Source organism: Nycticebus coucang, chromosome 13 (assembly GCF_027406575.1).
Source record: "Nycticebus coucang isolate mNycCou1 chromosome 13, mNycCou1.pri, whole genome shotgun sequence".
NCBI classification, from domain to species: Eukaryota; Metazoa; Chordata; class Mammalia; order Primates; family Lorisidae; genus Nycticebus; species Nycticebus coucang.
The window spans coordinates 49,752,898-49,770,109 of NC_069792.1; the positions used below are offsets into that span (position 1 = coordinate 49,752,898).

General features: G+C 41.7%; 1 pseudogene; it reads left to right on the forward strand.

Moving 5' to 3' along the window:
• Positions 1-17,212, forward strand: part of LOC128563382 (dnaJ homolog subfamily B member 14-like) — an 86,358-nt pseudogene that overhangs the window by 40,896 nt on the left and 28,250 nt on the right.

The window sequence follows — 17,212 nt, forward strand, 5'->3', positions numbered from 1 at the left end:
GGGAAGCCACAGCCCCTCACCCACCATACCAGCAGATCCTCTGATCCTGTTGGGACTTCTGGGTCCCTCTGCCCTCCGCTTCCATCCCATTTTACAACTTCACCCTTTCTTCATACCATTTGTTTGCCACAGTGAAATGTTCTGTTCGTTTTATCTGTAACCTACATATTACCAGAGTCCCCAGTTGCTTTGTGGAGTCTTTGATTTGGACCATGGAAGTCTGAAATAGCTGGAATTACTTCTACCCAGAAATTTATACTCTCAGGATTACACAGATCCTCAAATCTGTCTTAGCTACAGAATTTTTTTGCTTTACACTAACACAGACATAAAACCTAAAGTTCTATTACACTTATTTTAGTCTTATGAATGTTGAATAGAAAATTTTTTCTAGTCAGCCTTTAGTGTTTTCAATCAGAGTAGCTGACTCAAATAAAACTAATAATATATTATTCAACATTTCAAAACTAAAGTATGAAATAAATGTATATAATTAAAACTTCAATGATATTGGGAGTAAATTTGGAGCACTTATATTTCTTAAGTTCGTGATGCTTAAATTCTACAAGGACTTCAGCTATCCTCTATACACACACACACACACACACACACACACGCTTTGATTAATGAGTCCAATATTTTCAAATTCAAGAATCAGTTCCTTCTTATTACTTCAATCTTCCATTCATTATATTGACCAAACCTTTTTTATCGAACCCTACATAAGAAACAGTCCCAGGCCTGTACATTAATTTCATTACAGGTGTTTCACTCCCCCAAGCCAGGCATAGGTCACAGTGTGATAAACTGTTGACTCTCTCAGCCCATGGTGGCAAGGTAGGACCTAGGAGTGTCAAAGCCTTCAGGCAGAATCTGGTCTTGAGCAACATTACCTGAGTCTTCAATGGGACATGAGAACATGTTTTTTCCTATTTTCAGGCTCTTCATGTGAGGGGTATATAATCCTAATATTCCTCCACCTTGTTCCTATGCCATTTTTGTAAACTCTTTATCAGATGATAGCTGTCCTCTGAACTGTCTCCCAGCTTCTGATGTCTTTCTGAAACTCTGCGATCCTTCACTTACCAAGAGCTTCCACTCTCTCCTCTCCTTGATATGCATCCTCAATCAAGTTTTTGTTTAAGAAATATCTCCTTCTGGGAAGTAGGAGACACAGACATCTGTAGATTTGGGGCTCTGTCTTTGACCTCATTATGCAGTTTTAGCAGTAAGTCCCACATAGTTCAATAGCTATTTAAATGCACAGAAGCTGTTTTCCTAACCCCAGCATTTGTAACTCCCAAGTGGTCTCTGGAACAAATCAGATACTGTGGGGCATAAATGCTCCGCACACATCATGTCCATTCTTAACAATGGCATTATACTGTGTCACAGATGTGCATTAATTAGCTATTCATAAAACCAAAATGTGAACATAAAAACTAAAATTTAAACAATTGTGGAATTATTTTACAGTTTATTATACTCACATTATGAAATATTATGCATTTTTTAATTTTTTTTAATAGACGGAGTCACTCACCCAGGCTGGAGTGAAGTGGTACAATCATAGCTTACACTAACATCAGACTCCTGAGTTCAAGAGATCCTCCTGCCTCAGCCTCTGAACTATCTGGGACTATAGTCATGCCTCACATCTAATTTTTGTAGGGACAGGGTCTTGCAATGTTGATCTGGCTGGTTTTGAACGCATATCCTCAAACTTTCTGCCTCAGCCTCCCAAGAGATTATTGGCATGAACCAGGTGTACCTGCCTGCAATATTATATTCAATGAGATGATGAAAATATTCACATTTTTTCAGCGTATTAAATAAACACAAAATACAAAACTATATGAAAAACCCAATATTGTTGTATATATTACACATACACACAAAGGTAGAAATGAAAATGCTAACCACATGAATGGACATGTTAATTAACTTGATTGTGGTGATTATTTCACAATGAGGGCATATGTCAAAATATCAAGTTATATACCATAAATAGATACAAATTTTACTTATCAAGTATACATCAATGAAGCTGGAGAAAATTCAAACTGAGAGACATTTTCCAAAATAAACAATGGACTTTAAAATGGGCAAAATATTTAAATAAATGCATCATAAAAGATGAGATCCAAATAATCAACAAGATTGTGCAAAGATAAGATGCTCCTCCCCATTACTCATCAGGAAACAGCAAATTGAAACTACAATGGGTACCACTGTATACCACTTATATAGCAAAACTGAAAATACTGACAATATGAAGTGTTGACAAGAAGACAGAGTAACTGGAAATCTCGTACTTTGTCGGTGGGAATTTATGTTGGTACAACTGTTTTGGAAAATTTTTGGGCAGTCTCCGTGTACCATTTAACAAAGCTTTTGTAGTCCTAGCTGTATACCCAAGAGAATTGAGTGCAGCGACTACCAAAAGACATGTAAAAAATGTTCATAGTAACTAGACTTATAACACCCCAAACCAAAAAATGTCCTAATAATGAAGAATGAAAAAAGAATTTGCAGTTTATTTGCATCATAGATATGAAGAGATATGGCTAGACATACTTTTATATACATTTATCTCAGTATGCAAGTATAATAGAAGATGAGGTCCTTGTTTTTTGGATGTATCCTGATGATCACCTGTCATTTTGTTGCTCATCCTTTAACACTCTTTATCATGAATTCTGTTGAATAAAGTTCTCAATTTTGATAAGTTACAATCTATTATTTGTTATTGTATGTGTGTGTGTGTCCAGGTATGTTCTGTATAAAATCTTTGCATAGTCGAGAGGTGGAACAAGATGGCCAGATAGAACCCTGCAGGGATTGTCCCCCTGAAGGAATACCAAACTGAACAACTATGGACACAGAATCACACCTTGGTAAGAATCAAACATTTAGACAAGCAATCACAGTACCTATTTTTATCGCCATAACATAGAAAGAGTCACTGAAAAAGGTAGGAAAGGTGGTCCTGTCTGCCCTGGCCACACAGCATGACAACCCTCCACTATCCCTGAATAGTGTCAGGCCAGTCCTGAGTAGAAAGAGAATTTATGTGCTTGGGGAAAGGAGGGCACAGGAGTGTGGGACTTCACATTGGAACTCAGGGTCACCCTATCACAGGGTAACACAACACAGGACAGAATTCTGCTGGTACCCAGGAAGAAAGCATTCACACCAGCCCCAGAAGGGAATCTTTCACCCCAGAATTTGGAACCTGAGTTCCAGCTAGCTCCACCATCAGCTCATTAAAGGGGCCTGAGGCCAGGAATAAATGTGAAAGGTAGTCAGGCCAGAAGGACTATGGTCCTTGGGCAAGTCTTGGCGCTGCTCTAGAGTTAGATACAATGGACTTGGGGAGCTCATAGCTGGAACCCCAGCTGTGGTGGCCAAGGGAGTGCTCGCATCACACCTCCCCCCAATTCCAAGGTAGTGCAGCTCAGGGAGAAGCTCCTTCCACTTGTGAAAAGGAAAGGGAAGAGTACAGGGAAGTTTGTCACACCACTTGGATACCAGCTCAGCCACCATAAAATAAAATACCACACAGACACCTCTAGCTCCTGATGGGAGACAATATCTCCTATATGACATTACTAGACTTAACCCTGGACCACAGGGGTTAAGACCACCACCAACATGCTTCCCTGAAGGGAGGGTTCCACCCCTAGCAGGATTCACCACCTGCTGACTAAAGAGCACTTGGGCCTCAAATAAACACCAACAGTAGCCAGGCTACATAGTCTGGTGTGACCAGAGCAATCCCAGCAGTGGTGGCTGTGGGAAGGGCTTGCATCATCACACCCCCAACTCCAGGAAGCCCAGCATGGAGAATGAGAGTCCTTCCATTTGGGGGAAAGTGAAGGAAGAGAGTGAGATGGTAATCTAGGGAATTCTCGCTAACCTTACCCAGGCCCACCAAGGCTGTACTACCATGAGGCTGCAAGACTTTGGCGTTTCTGTGCTTAAGCGCCCCCTAGTTTTGGCATGGCTGCACTGACCAAAGACAGATCATAACACTCAATTCCTTCTGAATACCAAAAACGATGTGTACAAATATGCCCGGACCGCAAACATTAGAATAAGAACCAAACTCTTGAATGCCCAGACAACATTAAGCATCCACAAGCATCAAGAACATCCAGGAAAACATGATGACCTCATCAAATGAAGTAAATAAGACACCACTGACCAATCCAGAGTGACGTAGATGAATATCTTGGTATACCTCAAGGACATGAAGATATTCTCTTGTGATTTTGTTTAGAAGTATGGTATTTTACCTTTTATATTTAGTCCTATGATCCATCTTATTCTGTGTGTTCGCTGAAATGTTAGAACGAGTTGTTTTTCTCCCTACAGATGTTCAGTTATTTGACTTTTTTTTTTCCTCCACTAAATTGTCATGAAAGTTTTGTTGTTAAATACTGAGTAGAGAGGGGACTGACTTCTGGACCCTCGTTCTATTTGTCCACACTGCTTTAATTATTACTACACTGTCTAAATTAATACCACACCACTTTAATTTAAAAAGTATTACTTTATTTCTTAAAATCTGATATTCTCACTTCACCAACTGTGTTCTTCCCTTCAAAGACTGAGCTTTTGACTCCATAGATCAGTTTAGTAAAAAAAGACATTTAAAAAATTTTCAGTATATTTACTCAATTTATAAATACCTGTATTTCTCCATTCATTTAGTCTTACATTTCTCTCAGCATCGTTTTTTTGTTTTCAGTATGAAAAATTTTTGTGTCTTTTTCTTGATCTTACATAAATGTTTGATGTTTATGCTATTTTTGTTTCTTTCCTTTCATTTTTAAAGTGTTTATGTTTGACATATAGAAATACAATTTTGTAATTTTTACTTATGTACAATTTTTTCAGATTCACTTATTAATTCTAGTAGATTGCTTGCAGATTCCTTAGGGTACACAATTATTTCATTTGTGATTAATAACACTTTCAATACTTCATTTCATTTCTAATATTAATAACTTGAACTTATTTTTGTTGCCTTCTGAAAGTGTGCAGAAAAAGTTCAAATAGAAGTGGTGTTTCTTAATCTGACCCCAGGAAGAAAGTGTTCAATGTTTTACCATTAGATATGATTTGGCTGAAGGATTTTTATAGATAGTCTTTATCAGATTAAGACCATTGCTTTTATTTTCTAGTTTGATGAGCATTTTTTTTCATAAATGATTACTTAATTTTATCAAGTGTCTTTTCTACCACCTTAATTATTTTTCTCCTTTATAATGTGGTGACTTGGTTGATTTTCAAACATGAAACTCATTCCTAGAAAAAACCCACATTGGTCACCAAATTCTGTTTCTGTTAGTTCTTACTGTGTTACAACCACCCCACATTCTCTGGACTACAGAGGATGTAAGTTTTCCTCTTACACAATGTAAGTTTTCAAGGATAATTGTAAAGTCTTTCTTGATGCTTTGACTGCAGGGTGCTTTGTTTAGACTCTCCTAGGCTGTGGGTTATGTTCAAGGGGATTGGACAAAATGCACATAAGTTACATGTAATATTTCCATTTCTTGTTGGTCTCCATTGGTCACAGAATACAAGAGGAATTCTAATACTTCAAACTCAATTAAAGGGGGCCACCACTGAGTCTGGGTCTCAATCAGCAGTTCTAACTGACTGTTGGTGTTTCTCCCCAGCACTTGAGCTTACATAATGAATCACAGATTCTTGGTGAGTACACCCATGTTAATCAGTTTGCACTCATGGCTTATATTTTATCCCACTTGGCCTTACAACCTTTTGGTTCCTTCTATAATTTGGTCTTCTGTCTCTCAGGAGAGTGGCTACAAGCTCTTGCACTGCCTTGCCCTTGCTGCAGGGGATTAGGACATGGATGTTGACAATGTGACTTTCATGGAAACTTCCTTATCTTGATGAAAAGACCAATGCCTACTTATCTGACCTGTAATTAGGTATGTCTCTCGCAGGAAACTTATTTACGCTGGCAGATGCTCTTGTGGCTCTTGTCTGACTCAAATTAAGTTTATTCCTGTTAAGATGAGCACTCCCTAGGAGAACATTGTCCACGATAAAATTTAGGGTAAGTATATGAGCCAAGTGATACACAGAGCGGGCAACACACACAATATGACAAATATGAAATGACAGAAGTTGATTACTTATAGGCTCAGGAAGGAAGAGGGGAACCAGTTAGGGCCAATGGGAAGGTCACAGGGACAGTGTGCAGAGCCAGCAGGTGGTGAGCAGGAGAGAGATGGGCCTTTGGGCTCAAGCCTTTATTGTGTTCATGGTATTACCCCCAGCAGGTTTCCCATGGAGAGCTCTAACAGATGGGCTTACAGCATGAAGGTGCACATCTTATGGGGTTCACACCATGACTAGGAGATGGTCACTGTGCACATCTGCACAGGCCATATGGAATTTGGGGGTCACTGGAGTGAGTCAGGTCGATGGAGTCAACATGTCCTAGAGTGAGGTGATCACCAGCAAAGGATTGTATAAAACAGATATCTGGACCAACCACACTGAATAACTGGGAAGAGGTGGAGAACAGAAACAGTGTCAAGAGTAACTGCGTGCTTCTTCAGGTATGAGAAGGTACAAGCTATATTCACAATGGATGCTGAGGAACATTAAATATAAAAATCAACTACACATCCTCAGAATTCACTCCTAAACATACTCTTCTACTCCTGCTGATGTAAACTGAAAACACCCTGTAGTTCCTTCTGTATATAGGCTGTCTTCCCCGGAAGCAGGTACCGCCCCTTCTGTGTGAGGCTGAGAACTAACTCAAGGGCCTACACAGGCAATGAGGAGAGGTAGGGGTGGGATGTGAGAATCACCTCAGCTTGTGAGCACTTGAGACGGGTGCTGTCACTGAATACTTTTCTTCTAACACTGAGGGTGAGACTCCCTAACACAGCAAAGGAACATCCGGGAAGAAGGGGGCCAGGGAGACAGGGGTTCCAAAGTTCTCAGCATTAAGTGTGAGTGCCCAGTTTGCCATTCCTCCTCTCAGCAGCAAACATCTTCCCCTTCAAGCCTGATCTAGGCATGAGCCCTGGCAGGAGCCAGCAATAAGGTGAGGCTACGATCTAAATCCTCATGATCAGCCCCAGGAGTTGGTTTTCATCCAGATCTGCTCTACCAAGAAAAGATTGACACTTTTGAATTGCCCTGGAGGATTCCTTATTTTCCATGTGTGTGCTTCACTGGTTTCAATATCTCCTTTTTCTATGATAATTTTCAGGGCATCTAGAAGAAAACTGATAATACTACAACCTTTATACCACTTCTGTCTTGACAAATACTAATTGCCACAGCCCCAGGATCTCTTATCACTGTGCCATGACCCTCACTTTATTCTCAACCAGCACTGATGATCTTTTGAATATGACTGCATTTCAGGTATGACTCCTGAACCATTCTCCCAGGAAAGAGAGGATTGTGGGTATATAAAATTTTAAAATAACCCAATTCCATCATTAAATTTTTTTGTGGGTGTAATTCCTGCATTCACTCCAGACACCATTTATGACAAGAATCCTGACAGGAATCAGAACCATCAAAAGGATAATAGAAGTAAATTTTAATAAAGGCACTATTTACAAAGGCATGGGGGAGGAGGATGGAAACCACCAGGGATAATGCAAAACCCTGAGGCTAGTAACAGGCAGGCCTTTGTACCCCAGGCCTGACAGAACAAGAAGAGGGGTTAGATATCAAAGCAGAGAGCTAGACAGAGAAAGGGGGAGAGAGGGAGAGAGTCAGAGAGAGAGAGAGAGAGAGAGACTCAGAGAGAGAGAGAGAGAGAGAGAGAGGTGCAAGACCCGCTGCTGGGTACAAATGGTAAATCCTACTTAAACATGCAGCAGCCACAAGTTAGTAGTTCCTAAATAAATTTTTGACCTCCCTCTCTTTCCTTCCTCCGATCTCTGCTATAGCTCTCTGTTGACTAAACATACCACAAGGCAGAAAATAAGGCAGCATTTTGTTGAGTCCACAGTGATCAACTTCCCACAGTACCAGGCACAGTGGAAAGCAAAGAAGAACTGACCTGGAGATGCAAAGGGAAGCTGCCCAGCTCTCCCCCAGTCAGTGCTATCTGGTGTGATCAGCTGTTTAGCTTTTTTTCTTTTAATTTCAAGTTAAGGTGATGATACAAACAACTGGGTTTGCATTTCCCAGGGAGACCCCTCTTATAGTTTTATCCGACACTAAGAATGTGTGCCATATACCCTTACATAGTGTCCATTAAGTGGGAGCACACCAACCCCTCCCCTCCTCCCCTCTCCCTTGTTTCCTCCCCACAACCAGAGTTGAATTGAATTCTTCTCTTATGGCTTGTAGATATCTTATATCTGTTGTTTAGCTTTAAAGACTCTGCCCTCTCAAGCAAAAGGGATATTAGAAATAGAAACAAGGTTAGCTGCTCTTTGTAGCTGCAGAGGGCAGACAGAATCATGAACTGCAAATCAATTTTGAGGTCTGGTTCATTTGATTCGCTGTAATTAAGTGTTAAGCTGAGAAAATGCACACAAATTCTCTTATCCTGTTCTGTTTGCCAGTCAAATGTAAAATTGTCCTTGAAAACAAGTTTTTTCAAGAAACTTACATTTCAATAATTGTTTTCATGTTTTATAGAATGCATTCATTAAGAGCCTTTGGGCATGTTAAACTGCTGGCCTAGCTTATTAAACCATAAATTAACTGAATAATGGTTTCAAATTCCCACCTTCTTTAATAGAAGACCCTTCTAATTCAATTCATTTCCCCTTTGTACTTTAAACATATATATAACACCTCCATAGACTTATTTTTTTTATTAAGTCATGTATATATAGATCATAAACACATTTATGCATTTGTGGGATTCAATGTGTTGATTATTCATGCAAATTGGAGGGCTTACCTCCTACTAATTAACATAGCTTTCACCTCATTTACTTAATCACATTGTTAAGACATTTGTGTTCAATGCTTGACATATTTGACTTCCTATGTTAACTAAAATGATAAGGATCTGTATCTCTTTCTATACCATCATATAGATCACAAACGTATGATTTGATGCAGTGAGTTCTACTTTCTGTAAGTTCTACCAGCAGATATTAACTTCATAGTATAATTAACCTACTCAAACTTTTATTTCTATATTTACAAAGTAGAAAACAAAGCCATAATTCAAGTTCCCTTTATAGAACATAAGAAGTAGAATGTATTCTTCCTTGGTTTCCTTTTCAGGCTTCCAATTCATTGTGTGTGTTGAATTATTCAAAAATGTAGGATATAGATTATGCACAATATACAAATTGTTGCCAAGAAAATTGTACTTTAAAACATATTTTCAGTATTTTTACTTAATTTTGGAAACATATGCACAGAAGGGTTAATATAGCTGGGTATAGAATAGTGAGTTGTGAGAGTTTCCACTTAAAACTCTGATAATTCTTCAGTATATTATAGCATTGGTATTTTGTCAGAAGAAATCTCAAACCTGTTTGGTTCTCTATTTCTTTCTAAGTAATCAATTATTCTCTGGCATTGACATTTTTATTCTGAAAATATATTATTCCTAGCCCTAAAATACCAAAATATTAATAGGATACATGTAGGGGTTTTTCATTAATCTTCTCTAGAGAAGGCATCCTCAAACTTTTAAACAGGGGGCCAATTCACTGTTCCTCAGACCGTCGGAGGGCCGACCTATAGTTAAAAAAAAAAAAAAAAAAAACTATGAACGAATTCCTATGCACACTGTACATATCTTATTTTGAAGTAACAAACAAAATGGGAACAAATACAATTCACACTGCTTCATGTGGCCCGCGGGCTGCAGTTTGAGGACGCCTGCTCTAGAGTGTGGTGAGGCTTTCCATCTCTGATGAGATTTTTGTATTCACTGTAATATTTGATTCACTTTACTATACTTTATTCCAACTTGTTCTGTACTTTCTGTGTAAATACTATTTTTCTTAAGTTAGAGTTCCATGTCCTCTTTATACTCAACTTTCTGTCTTGTTTTACACTTGTTGTCATTTTAATCTTTCTTTAAGAAAGACTATCAAGGGCAGTGCCTGTGGCTCAAGGAATAGGGCACTGACCCCATATACCACAGGTGGTTGGTTCAAACCCAGCCCTGGCCAAAAAAATGCAAAAAAAAAAGACTATCAATTCTGTCCTGTATGTTACTAACATTTTTCTGAATTGCCAATGCTCTCTAGACTGCTCATTTAAATCACTTTTTGTGCCTCTTATTTTCTGTTTGCTGTTTCCACATCAATATCATTTTCATCTAAATTTATTTACTGTCTCCTACTCTTAATGTCTTAAGAACATGAAAAGGACACAGGAGGAAGGGTATGTGGGCATCTCACCTAATGGGCACAACGTGTGGTTCGATACCATACCCCCTGGCGAGGGGTTCTTTTACAATGGGAGCTTTACCTTGGAAGTGAAAGCAATGTAATATAAAAATTTGTAGCCTCATATTAATTTGAAATAAAAAAACAAAATGAAGACATCTACATAATCATATTTGCACATAATAAGTATAACTTTGGGTCTAGTAACCAGACATCTCTATAAAGAAAATTGGGTGAGAAAGGAAGATAGAAATGGAATCATAGAAGTGGTTACAAGCTGGAGAAAGATTCATTGAATGACTAAAGAGGCTACAATGTGTTTGTCAGTTAATGGGAAAGAGCTGGTGTTGAGGCAGCTATTGTGGAGAAAAAAGGCTGCAGCTGAAGGAATTGATGATCAATATAGCTGAGAAGAGAGAAGAAAATAAGGATGAGAGTATAGCAGGTGCAGGTGCACTTTGCTTCTGAGTCCTGTGAGAAAAACAACAGAAAGGAGGTGGGTAACTGAAAATGATGTCCAAGGGAAAATATTGAGGAAATAGTCCCTATGAGTTTAAATTTTTCCGTGAAAGGGGAAGTGACACCCAGGTCTCCAGTAGACTTTTAATGTAGAATTTTGTGGTGAGTTTGAGAAGAGTGGCAAAGGTTTTGATGAAATTCCATGGTTAATGAGAAAGACAGGACCACTGAAGATAGTTGCAAATTCTTTTTTGTGTGTGTGTGTGTGTGTTTTTTGGCCGGGGCTGGGTTTGAACCCACCACCTCCAGCATATGGGACTAGCGCCCTACTCCTTGAGCCACAGGTGCTGCCCGATAGTTGCAAGTTCAAATGAAATCCAGCATCATGAATTATAGCTCCTGCCTTGTGTGATTTCTCCACTATCCTTTGGCTATTAGGAAACAGGGAGTGGAAATATGGGGAGTTTGTCATAGAGTCGAGGTTTTGCCGGAAGGGCGGCTTGGCTATGGAGTTTAGACTGAGGAAGGATGAGAGTGCTAGAACTGGGCTGCCTACCTGGCACACAACACAGGTTTAGAGACTTCAAATTACTGTCAGGTTATAGAGCAGGTAGATACAAAATGAATAAGTTGCAAGAAGCAGCATTTGGCAATTAAACAACATGAGCAGAATAGTGTTAAAGACAATCTCTACTTGCATCCGCTTAACTCTTTGGCTTCCTCTAACCTGAATCTATTTTTCTCTCAGCATGATATATGTCCCCTGGCTCCCTCTTCTCAACCCACACAAACTGCTGCTTATTGGCAATATTCTCTCAAGCAACGCTCACTTTATTTCACCTCACACCTCCAGGATAACATGCACCTTACCTGTCCAAATACTGGCCACATTCAGGACCCGGTTATCAATTAAGACTGATTTTTTTCTGTTCCTCACTTTCCATTGAGGAAACCACAACATTAAGTTCCAAGTACCTGTGTGCTTCCACAGCACATGAGCATGCCCCGCATAACAGGTTCTTTAGCACCATCTACGCTGTTCTTCAGATCCTCCTTCAATGAGCCCAGTATCCACAGCAATAAAACCTCAACCCCTCCCACCCACACTCAGCCACCTGTGTGATCCTCTGCTCACTGACGACTTTTTCTGAGACATGATTAAACCATCATTTTCTGTAATACATACCTATCTTTTTCCTCCTCTACAGAAATGGAAGTCCTGTCTTGTTTAATCCTCCAAGGCAGGGGCAATCAAACTTCCTACTGCTGTGAGCCTTAAATACAGACCCAGTGGGTCACAACCCTTCCCATGCTCACGGGAGCCATTCCCTCCTCACCACTTCAGTGCCCAAATACAAGTTTCCCACACATGTGGCCACTGGAGCAGATCCCTCAGAGATGCTCAGCCCAACGGCAGCCATTATGGTCCCCGAGGCCTGTGCAGGTCTTTGAAACCCACTTGTGCAGAGCTTCAAACCTCTGTGTAGAGGTCACTCAATCCTCTCTGTGCAGAGCTCCCAACCTACTCTGCGTAGGAACACCATGGGCCACAGATTCCATCCCCAAAGCCAGGGCCTGCCACGCCAGCCCCACCACAGCCCCCTCCCTTGGTCATGCCACTAGGTGGAGGCCATGCTGGCTCACTTGCATGCAAATATGGGATTCTCCTGGACTGGAGCCCCCAAAACTCAGTAGGCCAAAGAGGGAAAACACAACAGCTGCTGGAGGCCCATTGAACACCCCCACTCTCAAGCCCTACTACCAACATATGATGTGCATTCGTGTTTATCCCTCAAAATTTAGGGCAAAAATTTGCACATTATACATAGCAAAGTTTGGTAGTGGACAGTCTGGCCTAAGTTGCTTTGGGAAAGAACCTGATTTCTTTTCTTTTTCCTTTCACACTATGAAATCACCACAGTTTTAAACGTGTTTCTTCATAAGGCCAGTACATCAGACTTGGGCAAAAAGAGAGAAACACATGTTACAAGGTTGCCTACAGGGTCTTTCACAAATGAAGTTTGGAATACGAAGGGGAAGAAATGCCAGAGATGGAGGCTCCTGCAGGAGCATTCTGACACTGCTTGGAGGGTCAGTGCCTCTGATTGCTGGGACATAGTGGAGAGCTGATCAGCACCATCTGGGGAGAATGTCTCCAGAACAAGCTTCCTTAGAGGGAAACATGTTCAGTTTGAGTCGCACCTAAAGTGCCATCTGGTGGTGGTGAAGAAGACAGGCTGTTGGTTCCTGATGATCAACATTTGAATCCGTGGGACAATTTTCTGGGATAAACTTATTAAAGGATTGACATCTCAGGAAAGGCAGAGATCAAAATCCTTTGACAGTGTTCAGAGAGAAAGTCCCCTCTGACTAGATAACAACATCTGCTCCCTGAGTGTCTCATGGTGGGAGAGGAAGAAAGGCAAGTGCAGAATGTGCCCTTGGAATCTGCAATCCAAGGGAGGAACAGGCACTGGGAGCAGAGAGTGACTGCGTGGTGAGGGTGAAGTTAAGTCACATAACCTGGTCCTCAGATCAGAAGAGAAAATGGAGGTTGGAGGTGAAGAAGGCTCAGACAAGAGGCTGGTGTTAATTCTCCTGGAGGGCTTCCTGGGAGTGCAGAGGACAGAGTGGGTGAAGATTGTCTCCCGAAAACCACTGGAGTGAACATGCCTGTGGAGGCAGCAGCATCTTCAGGGACTCCCAGGACAACAGTGGCTTGACTTTAACAGTTGTTCCATAGCACATCTCACAGGAGGAGTCTGGATACACAGCTGATGAATGTGGATGGTCCCACAGTGCTACCCTGGGGGTGCAGGAGACAGGAGGCCAAAAGCTGCGCTCACAACCAGTTCAAGGAAAGGGGAGCCTACCCATCTAGCAGGGTGGGGCCGCCTGAAGCCTGCTCCCTCTCACCTCACCCCACCCATGACTCCACATTACCCTCTGTGGCCTCCTCCTAAGGCCAACACTCACTTTCCTTTACACGGCTGTGACCTCACATGACCATGGCAGGACACACTGAATCCCTGAAATGTATTGAGCACGCTTTCCAAAGGGACCAGGAAACACGGAAAGATTCATCAACTTTCCAGTGTAGAATTCAGCGTCCTTCACTCTTCTGTTTCTCTTTAGGTAACTCTCCAAACCTAGGAAACCAGGAGATTGGGTGATATGTAAGAAAGATAGGAGCACAGGGATTATACTGGAGTCGCTGTAGGGGAGACACGTGGGTTATTAAACTCTGGTGGCACATACCAGCTTAGGAGGTCAAATGGTCATCAGTAATATTAACAAGGTTCACATGTATATGGTTTCATTTATGAAGTACATTACTCCAATTGCTGGTCAAAACCACCACCTAGTGAAGCTCAGACATGAGTGGTTACTTCAAAGATGAAGCTGAGCCCTCCCAGGAAGTCAAATGCTGATACAGTTAGGAGACAGAAGTGCTGACTCTAAATCAAACTGTAGTCTCTTGTGGACATCTAACATGGACACCTTCTGGGGAATACGCAGTGCCCAGGTCAGTCACTGCTTCCTGCCCAGACGGGGGGAGAACAGAGACCCTGAGGAGGGTCTCAATGTTTAATATCTTCCTAGTACCCTTCCTCAGAGAGCTCTCTTTTCCCAGATAGACAGTATCTAACAACTGACATCCTCTGAGAGCATGGACCTGGGGCCTAGCAGAAGTAACAGGAAGGCTCACCATTGAAGACTCGGTCAAATACACACAACCTTACCTTTCAATGTACCACCTTCATTTACCCTGTTGGCACTGTCCTGATGCTACTGAGAACAAAAGGAAAAGAATGGAAGGGTTAGACTCGCTTCTCTCACACCTCCTTCCTAAGAGGCTTAGACATACATTATCCAAGAATAATGTGCCTCACCATTTTAACAAATAGAAAGGTGCTCCTCTTATTCATTTTAAAAGTGATAGAATATTCTAAATTTTCCTTCTCTGACAAACTCAAGGGAGGATTTTGTTGTGGAATCTCCACATGGCCTTCTCAGAAGTCCTCTACTCAAGGAGGACACAGAATCAGAAACCAACAGTCACATCTGCTCCCTCAGTGTATTCTGAGAACAGACTTTGGAGGGGCTGGACATTGCTCTACTGAGCAGCTCAACATGAAAGAAGGGTTGGCTGAGTGAAACATAATATGGTAAAGAAACAATCAAGTGTCACTTTCTCAATATGCCAATCCAGAAACACGAAGTCACATGATTGGGGATTTCTCCTAGAAACCCCAAGTACACCGAGATCGGCAGCCTGTGAGCCTAAAGTGGAAGCCTTCATCCTCCTAAACCCCTAGCTCTGCCCAACCTCTCTCCCTGGAGGAGTGATGCTCACTCTCCAAGCCAATCAGACTCATTAGAAATGTGGGAATATAGCCGGGCATTGCGGCGGGCGCCTGTAGTCCCAGCTACTCGGAGTTGGGAGGTTGCTGTGAGCTGTGTGAGGCCACGGCACTCTACCGAGGGACATAAAGTGAGACTCTGTCTCTACAAAAAAAAAATAAATAAATAAATAAAAATAAATGTGGGAATAGGAATGGGAAACAGCAGCAGGGAATCTCTCTTGAGTGCTCCTTACCTTTGGATCTGAGTTTTTCTAGATGGTTGGCGAAAATGCTTTCAACACAAGGTAGCAGAGGTACAAAAGGAACAACCCCAAACCACTCAGAAAGGAGAGATAAGGGTTGATATTCCAGAAAGGCCAGGCAAGGCTCAGCCAGGGCTCAGTATGATCATTCAGAAACCAGAAACTTCTGCACTGTCTGTACAGTGGGGCTGCCTGAAGCAAGTTAGTGTTGAGTGTGCCTGTGCTCTATAGCCCAAGGCCCGCATCCCACAGCACAGGAGAGTCACAAAGGGGTTCTGAGGGTGAGGAGAGGACAACAGGAGGAGGGCAGTCACAGACCGCCCCCCCAGCCATCCCAGCAGACCTCTCTGCCCCTACTCAGACTTCTGGGTTCTCCTGCCCTCCCCTCCATTCCATCTTACAACCTCACTCTTTCTTCATACCATGTGTTTGCCTCAGTGAAAAGTTCCATTTGTTTTATCTGTAACCCAGATATGATCTGAGTCTCCCTTTGCTTTGCGGAACCTTTGACTTTAGCCTTGAAAGTCTGAAAGAACGCTATCCACTTACACTAGAGCTGGCGGGTTTGACCCTCCCCCAGGCAAGGCTAAGAACAATGACAACTGCAACCAAGAAATAGCTGGGCATTGCGTCAGGCGACTCTAGTACCAGATACTTGGGTTGCTGAGGCAAGACAATTGCTTACGCCCAAAAGTTTGAGGTTGCTGTGAGCTGTGACGACATGGCACTCTATGGAGTGTGACATAGTGAGACTCTGTACTTCTCCATCTCAAAAAAACAATCATTTCCCTCTTTTGCTTCAATCTTCCCATCATTGTGTTTATCAAACTGTTTTTCTAATCCTATCTAAAGAACAGATACTCCTACCCCTCTGTATTAATTTCATAACAGATCTGTGACCCCCCCAAGCCAGGTAACTGTATGATAAACTGTTGACGCCCTCAGGCCATGTTGGCATGGTGTGACCTAGAAGTGTCAAAGCCTTCGGGCAAAATCTGATATTGAGCTGCCTTACCTGAGTGTTCCATGGGCCATGTGAACATGACCTTTCCTAAATGCCCTGGCACACACATAAAGCTTGAGGAGATGTGTTGTTTGTAATCACCCCCACAAATTTCCAAATTTCAACCAGTATGCCAGACTTTATTCAGGCGCTTCATGTCAGGTGTATATAATCCCAATACTCCTCCACCTTTTTCCTATACCTTCTTTGTAAACTCTTTATCACATGATAGCTGTCCTCTGAACTGTCTCCCAACTTCTCAAGTCGCTCTTAAACTCTGCAGCCCTTCACTTTGCCAACACCTTCAACTCTCTCCTCTCTTTGATGTACATCCTCAATCAAGTTTTTATTTAAGAAATACTTCCTTCTGGAAACTAGGAGAAACAGACATCTGTACATTGGGTACTCTGCCTTTGACCTCATATGCAGGTTAAACAGTAAGACCTACATTGTTCAAAAGCTATGCAAATGCAGAGAAGCGGTTTTTACTACCCCCAGCATCTATAACGGCAAAAGTGATCCCTGGAACAAATCAGATAGTGTGGGGCATAAATGCTCACACGCATCATGTTTCTTCTTCACAATGCATTATACTGGCTCAGGATGTGCATCAGTTGGCTATTAATCCTGGGTTCAAGACATCCTCCTGTCTTGGCCTCCAAACTATCTGGGACTACAAGCATGCATCACCTCTGATTTTTCAAGACATGGGATCTTGCTATGTAGCTCTGGCTTGTTTTAAATTCCTAAACTCAAGCA